Raw genomic sequence first — 8675 nt, 5'->3', positions numbered from 1 at the left:
ATCCTCTATCCTATCCTATCAACTATCCTATCCAATCCCCTATCCTATCCTCTATCCTATCCTATCCTCTATCCTATCCTATCCTCTGTCCTATCCTATCCTCTATCCTATCCTTTCCTCAATCCTATCGTATCCTCTACCCTATCCTATCCTCTATCCTATCATACCCTCTATCCTATCCAATCCCCTATCCTATCCTCTATCCTATCCTATTCTCTATCGTATCCTATCATCTATCCTACCCAATCCCCTATCCTATCCAATCCTCTAACCCATCCTATCCTAACTCCTATCCTATCCTATATCCTATCCTATCCTATATCCTATCCTATCCTCTATCCTATCCTATCCTCTATTCTATCCAATCCCCTATCATATCCAATCCCCTCTCCTATCCTCAACCCTATCCTATCCTCAATCCTATCCTCTCCTCTATCCTATCATATCATCTATCCTATCCTCTATCCAATTCTATCCTCAATCCTATCCTATCCTCTATCCTGTAATATCCTCTATCCCATCCTATCCTCTATCCTATACAATCCCCTATCCTATCCTCTATCCTATCCTATCCTCAATCCTATCCTATCCTCAATCCTATCCTATCCTCAATCATATCCTATCCTCTATCCTGTTCTATCATCTATCCTATCCTATCCTCTATCCTATCCTATCCTCTATCCAATCCTATCCTCCATCCTATCCTATCATCTATCCTATCCTATCCTATATCCTATCCTATCCTCTATCCTATCCTATCCTCCATCCTATCCTATCATCTATCCTATCCTATCCTCTATCGTATCCTCTATCCTATCCTATCCTCTATTCTGTCCAATCCTCTATCCTATCCTATCAACTATCCTATCCAATCCCCTATCCTATCCTCTATCCTATCCTATCCTCTATCCTATCCTATCCTCTGTCCTATCCTATCCTCTATCCTATCCTTTCCTCAATCCTATCCTATCCTCTACCCTATCCTATCCTCTATCCTATCATACCCTCTATCCTATCCAATCCCCTATCCTATCCTCTATCCTATCCTATCCTCTATCGTGTCCTATCATCTATCCTACCCAATCCCCTATCCTATCCAATCCTCTAACCAATCCTATCCTAAATCCTATCCTATCCTATATCCTATCCTATCCTATATCCTATCCTATCCTCTATCCTATCCTATCCTCTATTCTATCCAATCCCCTATCCTATCCTATCCTCTATCCTATCCTATCCTCTATCCTATTCAATCCCCAATCCTATCCTCAGTCCTATCCTATCCTCTATCCTATAATATACTCTAGCCTATCCAATCCCCTATTCTATCCTCTATCCTATCCTATTCTCAATATTATCCTATAATCTATCCTATAATATCCTCTATCCTATCCGATCCTCTATCCTATCCTCTATCCTATCATCCATCCTATCATTTCCACTATCCTATAATATCAACTATCCTATCCAATCATCTATCCTATCCTATCCTCTATCCAATCCTATCATAAATCCTATCCTATCCTCTATCCGAATCCTATCCTCTATTCTATCCAATCCTCTATCCTATCCTATCAACTATCCTATCCAATCCCCTATCCTATCCTCTATCCTATCCTATCCTCTATCCTATCCTATCCTCTATTCTATCCAATCCTCTATCCTATCCTATCCTCTATCCTATCCTATCCTCTATCCTATTCAATCCCCAATCCTATCCTCAGTCCTATCCTATCCTCTATCCTATAATATACTCTATCCTATCCAATCCCCTATTCTATCCTCTATCCTATCCTATTCTCAATATTATCCTATAATCTATCCTATAATATCCTCTATCCTATCCGATCCTCTATCCTATCCTCTATCCTATCATCCATCCTATCATTTCCACTATCCTATAATATCAACTATCCTATCCAATCATCTATCCTATCCTATCCTCTATCCAATCCTATCATAAATCCTATCCTATCCTCTATCCGAATCCTATCCTCTATTCTATCCAATTCTCTATCCTATCCTATCAACTATCCTATCCAATCCCCTATCCTATCCTCTATCCTATCCTATCCTCTATCCTATCCTATCCTCTGTCCTATCCTATCCTTTATCCTATCCTTTCCTCAATCCTATCCTATCCTCTACCCTATCCTATCCTCTATCCTATCATACCCTCTATCCTATCCAATCCCCTATCCTATCCTCTATCCTATCCTATTCTCTATCGTATCCTATCATCTATCCTACCCAATCCCCTATCCTATCCAATCCTCTAACCCATCCTATCCTAAATCCTATCCTATCCTATATCCTATCCTATCCTATATCCTATCCTATCCTCTATCCTATCCTATCCTCTATTCTATCCAATCCCCTATCATATCCAATCCCCTCTCCTATCCTCTATCCTATAATATCCTCTATCCTATCCGATCCTCTATCCTATCCTCTATCCTATCATCCATCCTATCATTTCCACTATCCTATAATATCATCTATCCTATCCAATCGTCTATCCTATCCTATCCTCTATCCAATCCTATCATAAATCCTATCCTATCCTCTATCCTATCCTATCCTCTATTCTATCCAATCCTCTATCCTATCCTATCCTCTATCCTATCCTATCCTCTATCCTATTCAATCCCCAAACCTATCCTCAGTCCTATCCTATCCTCTATCCTATAATATACTCTATCCTGTCCAATCCCCTATTCTATCCTCTATCCTATCCTATTCTCAATATTATCCTATAATCTATCCTATCATATCCTCTATCCTATCCGATCCTCTATCCTATCCTCTATCCTATCATCCATCCTATCATTTCCACTATCCTATAATATCATCTATCCTATCCAATCATCTATCCTATCATAAATCCTATCCTATCCTCTATCCTATCCTATCCTCTATTCTGTCCAATCCTCTATCCTATCCTATCAACTATCCTATCCAATCCCCTATCCTATCCTCTATTCTATCCTATCCTCTATCCTATCCTATCCTCTGTCCTATCCTATCCTCTATCCTATCCTTTCCTCAATCCTATCCTATCCTCTACCCTATCCTATCCTCTATCCTATCATACCCTCTATCCTATCCAATCCCCTATCCTATCCTCTATCCTATCCTATCCTCTATCGTATCCTATCATCTATCCTACCCAATCCCCTATCCTATCCAATCCTCTAACCAATCCTATCCTAAATCCTATCCTATCCTATATCCTATCCTATCCTATATCCTATCCTATCCTCTATCCTATCCTATCCTCTATTCTATCCAATCCCCTATCCTATCCAATCCCCTCTCCTATCCTCAACCCTATCCTATCCTCAATCCTATCCTCTCCTCTATCCTATCATATCATCTATCCTATCCTCTATCCAATCCTATCCTCAATCCTATCCTATCCTCTATCCTGTAATATCCTCTATCCCATCCCATCGTCTATCCTATACAATCCCCTATCCTATCCTCTATCCTATCCTATCCTCAATCCTATCCTATCCTCAATCATATCCTATCCTCTATCCTGTTCTATCCTCTATCCTATCCTATCCTCTATCCTATCCTATCCTCTATAATATCGTATCCTCCACCCTATCCTATCCTCTATCCTATCCTCTATCCTATCCTCTATCCTATCCTCTATCCTATCCTCTATCCTATCCTCTATCCTATCCTCTATCCTATCCTATCCTATCCTCTATCCTATCCTATCCACTATCCTATCCTATCCTCTATCCTATCCAAACCCCATATCCTATCCTCTATCCTATCCTATCCTCTATCCTATCCTATCCTTTATCCTATCCTATTCTCTATCCTATCCAATCCTCTATCGTATCCTCTATCCTATCCTATTCTCTATCCTATCCTATCCGCTATCCTATCCTATCCTCTATCCTATCCTATCATTGATCCTATTCTATCCTCTATCATATCCTATCCTCTATCCTATCCAATCCCATATCCGAGGATAGGATAGGGTAGAGGATAGGATAGGATAGATGGTAGGAATGGATAGAGGATAGGATAGGATAGAGGATGTAATAGGGATAGAGGTCAGGATAGGATTGAGGATGGGATAGAATGGTGGATGGGATATGAAGGAGGATAGGATAGGATAGAGGATAGGATAGAATGTAGGATGGGATAGGATATAGGGTACAGGATAGGAAAGGATAGACGATAGGATAGGATAGAGGATAGAATAGGATACAGGATAGGATTGCATAGAGGATAGGATGGGATAGAGGATAGGATATCATAGATGGTAGGATACGATAGAGGATAGGATAGGATAGAGGATAGGATAGGATAGAGGATAGGATAGGATAGAGGATAGTATAGGATAGAGAAAAGGATAGGTTAGAGGACAGGATAGTATAGTGGATAGTATAGGATGGATGATAGGATAGAGGATAGGAAAGAGGATTGGATAGGATAGAGGATCATATTGGATAGAGGATAGGGTAGGATAGAGTACAGGACAGGATAGAGAAAAGGATAGGTTAGGGGACAGGATAGGATAGTGGATAGTATAGGATGGATGATAGGATAGAGGACAGGATAGAGGACAGGATAGAGGATTGGACAGGATAGAGGATATTATAGGATAGAGGATAGAATAGGATAGAGGATACGATAAGATAGAGGATATGATAGGATAGAGGATAGGATAGGTAAGAGGATGGGATAGGGTAGAGGATAGTATAGGATAGAGGATAGGATAGACTATATAATAGAGGATAGGATAGGATAGATGATAGGATAGGGGATTTGATAGGATAGAGTATAGGATAGGATAGAAGATAGGATAGCACAGAGGATAGGATAGGATAGAGGATATGATAGAATAGAGGATAGGATAGGATAGAGGATTGGATAGAGGATAGGATAGGATAGAGGATATTATAGGATAGAGGGTATGATAGGATAGAGGATAGGATAGGATAGAGGATTGGATAGGATAGAGGATAGATGATAGGATAGGATAGAGGATTGGATAGGATACGGGATGGGATAGGATAGAGGATAGGATAGGGGATTTGATAGGATAGGGGATTTGATAGAATAGAGGTTAGGATAGGATAGAAGATAGGATAGGATAGAAAATAGGATAGGACAGAGGATAGGATAGGATAGAGGATTGGATAGGATACGGGATAGGATAGCATAGAGGATATGATAGGGGATTTGATACGAAGAGGATAGGATAGGATAGAGGATAGTATAGGATAGAGGATAGGATAGAGGATAGGATAGAGAATAGGTTAGGATAGAGAATAGGAACGGATAGATGATATTATATGATAGAGGATAGGACATGATAGAGTATACGATATTATAGAGGGTAGGATAGGGGATTGGATAGGATAGGGTAGAGGATAGGATAGGGTAGAGGATAGGATAGGGTAGAGGATAGGATAGAGAATAGGATAGAGGTTAGGATAGGATAGAGGACAGGATAGGATAGAGCATAGGATAGGGGATTGGATAGGATAGGATAGAGGATAGGCTAGTTTAGAGGATAGGATAGAGGATAGGATAGAGGATAGGATAGGATAGAGGACAGGATAGGATAGAGCATAGGATAGGATAGAGGATAGGATAGGATAGAGGATAGGATAGGATAGAGGATAGGATAGACGATAGGATAGGATAGAGGATAGGATAGGGTAGAGGATAGGATAGGATAGAGGATAGCATAGACGATAGGATAGGATAGAGGATAGGATAGGATAGAATATAGCATAGAATAGAGGATAGGATAGGATAGAGGATTGGATAGAGGATAGGATAGGATAGAGGATATTATAGGATAGAGGATATGATAGGATAGAGGATAGGATAGGATAGAGGATTGGATAGGATAGAGGATAGATGATAGGATAGGATAGAGCATTGGATAGGATACGGGATGGGATAGAAGATAGGATAGGATAGAGGATAGGATAGGATAGAGGATAGGATAGGATAGAGGATAGGATAGGATAGAGGATAGGATAGGATAGAGGATAGGATAGGATAGAGGATAGGAGAGGATAGAGGATAGGATAGACGATAGGATGGGATAGAGGATAGGATAGGATAGAGGATAGGATAGGGGATTTGATAGGATAGAGGATAGGATAGGATAGAGGATTGGATAGGATACAGGATAGGATAGGATAGAGGATAGGATAGGGGATTTGATAGGATAGAGGATAGGATAGGATAGAAGATAGGACAGGATAGAGGATAGGATAGGATAGGATAGAGGATAGGATAGGATAGAGGATTGGATAGGATACAGGATAGGATAGGATAGAGAATAGGATAGGGGATTTGATAGGATAGAGGATATTATAGGATAGAGGATAGGATAGGATAGAGGATAGGATAGGATAGAGGATAGGATAGGATAGACGATATTATAGGATAGAGGATAGGATAGGATAGGTGATTGGATAGGACAGAGGACAGGAGACGATAGAGGATAGGATAGGATAGAGGATAGGAGACGATAGAGGATATGATAGTATAGAGGATAGGATAGGATAGAGGATAGGATAGGATAGAGGATAGGATAGGATAGAGGATAGGATAGGATAGATGATATTATAGGATAGAGGATAGGATAGGATAGAGGATAGGATCGGATAGAGGATAGGATAGGGGATTGGATAGGATAGGATAGAGGACAGGATAGGATAGGATAGAGGATAGGATCGGATAGAGGATAGGATAGGGGATTGGATAGGATAGGATAGAGGATAGGATAGGATAGGATAGAGGATACGATAGTGGAATGGATAGGGGATTTTATAGGATAGAGGATAGGAGACGATAGAGGATAGGATAGGTGATTGGATAGGATAGAGGACTGGAGACGATAGAGGGTAGGATAGGTGATTGGATAGGATAGAGGACAGGAGACGATAGAGGATAGGATAGGATAGAGGATAGGATAGGATAGAGGATAGGATAGTATAGAGGATAGGATAGGATAGAGGATAGGATAGGATAGAGGATAGGATAGGATAGAGGATAGGATAGGATAGAGGATAGGATAGTATAGAGGATAGGATAGGATAGAGGATAGGTTAGGATAGAGGATAGGATAGGATAGAGAATAGTGTAGGATAGATGATATTATAGGATAGAGGATAAGATAGGATAGAGGATAGGATCGGATCGAGGATAGGATAGGGGATAGGAGAGGATAGAGGATAGGAGACCATAGGGAATATGATATGATAGAGGATAGGATAGGATAGAGAATAGTATAGGATAGATGATATTATAGGATAGAGGATAGGATAGTATAGAGGATAGGATAGGATAGAGGATAGGATAGGATAGAGGATAGGATAGGATAGAGGATAGGATAGGATAGATGATATTATAGGATAGAGGATAGGATAGGATAGAGGATAGGATTGGATAGAGGATAGGATAGTATAGAGGATAGGATAGGATAGAGGATAGGATAGGATAGAAGATAGGATAGGATAGAGGATAGGATAGGATAGAGGATAGGATAGAATAGAGGATAGGATAGTATAGAGGATAGGATAGGCTAGAGGATAGGATAGGATAGAGGATAGGATAGGATAGAGGATAGGATAGGATAGAGGATAGGATAGTATAGAGGATAGGATAGGATAGAGGATAGGTTAGGATAGAGGATAGGATAGGATAGAGAATAGTGTAGGATAGATGATATTATAGGATAGAGGGTAAGATAGGATAGAGGATAGGATCGGATCGAGGATAGGATAGGGGATAGGATAGGATAGAGGATAGGAGACGATAGAGAATATGATATGATAGAGGATAGGATAGGATAGAGAATAGGATAGGATAGATGATATTATAGGATAGAGGATAGGATAGGATACAGGATAGGATAGGATAGAGGATAGGACAGGATAGAGGACAGGATAGGATAGAGAATAGGATAGGATAGATGATATTATAGGATAGAGGATAGGATAGGATAGAGGATAGGATCGGTGAGAGGATATGATACGGGATTGGATAGGATAGAGGATAGGAGACGATAGAGGATAGGATAGGATAGAGGATAGGATAGGATAGAGGATAGGATAGTATAGAGGATAGGATAGGATAGAGGATAGGATAGGATAGAGGATAGGATAGGATAGAGGATAGGATAGGATAGAGGATAGGATAGGATAGATGATATTATAGGATAGAGGATAGGATAGGATAGAGGATAGGATAGGATAGAGGATAGGATCGGATAGAGGATAGGACAGGGGAATGGATAGGATAGAGGATAGGAGACGATAGAGGTTAGGATAAGTGATTGGATAGGATAGAGGACTGGAGACGATAGAGGGTAGGATAGGTGATTGTATAGGATAGAGGACAGGAGACGATAGAGGATAGGATAGGATAGAGGATAGGATAGGATAGAGGATAGGATAGTATAGAGGATAGGATAGGATAGAGGATAGGATAGGATAGAGGATAGGATAGGATAGAGGATAGGATAGTATAGAGGATAGGATAGGGTAGAGGATAGGTTAGGATAGAGGATAGGATAGGATAGAGAATAGTGTAGGATAGATGATATTATAGGATAGAGGATAAGATAGGATAGAGGATAGGATCGGATCGAGGATAGGATAGGGGATAGGAGAGGATAGAGGATA

Source organism: Halictus rubicundus, unplaced genomic scaffold, assembly GCF_050948215.1.
Source record: "Halictus rubicundus isolate RS-2024b unplaced genomic scaffold, iyHalRubi1_principal scaffold0020, whole genome shotgun sequence".
NCBI classification, from domain to species: domain Eukaryota; kingdom Metazoa; phylum Arthropoda; class Insecta; order Hymenoptera; family Halictidae; genus Halictus; species Halictus rubicundus.
This window is presented reverse-complemented; position numbering follows the sequence as displayed.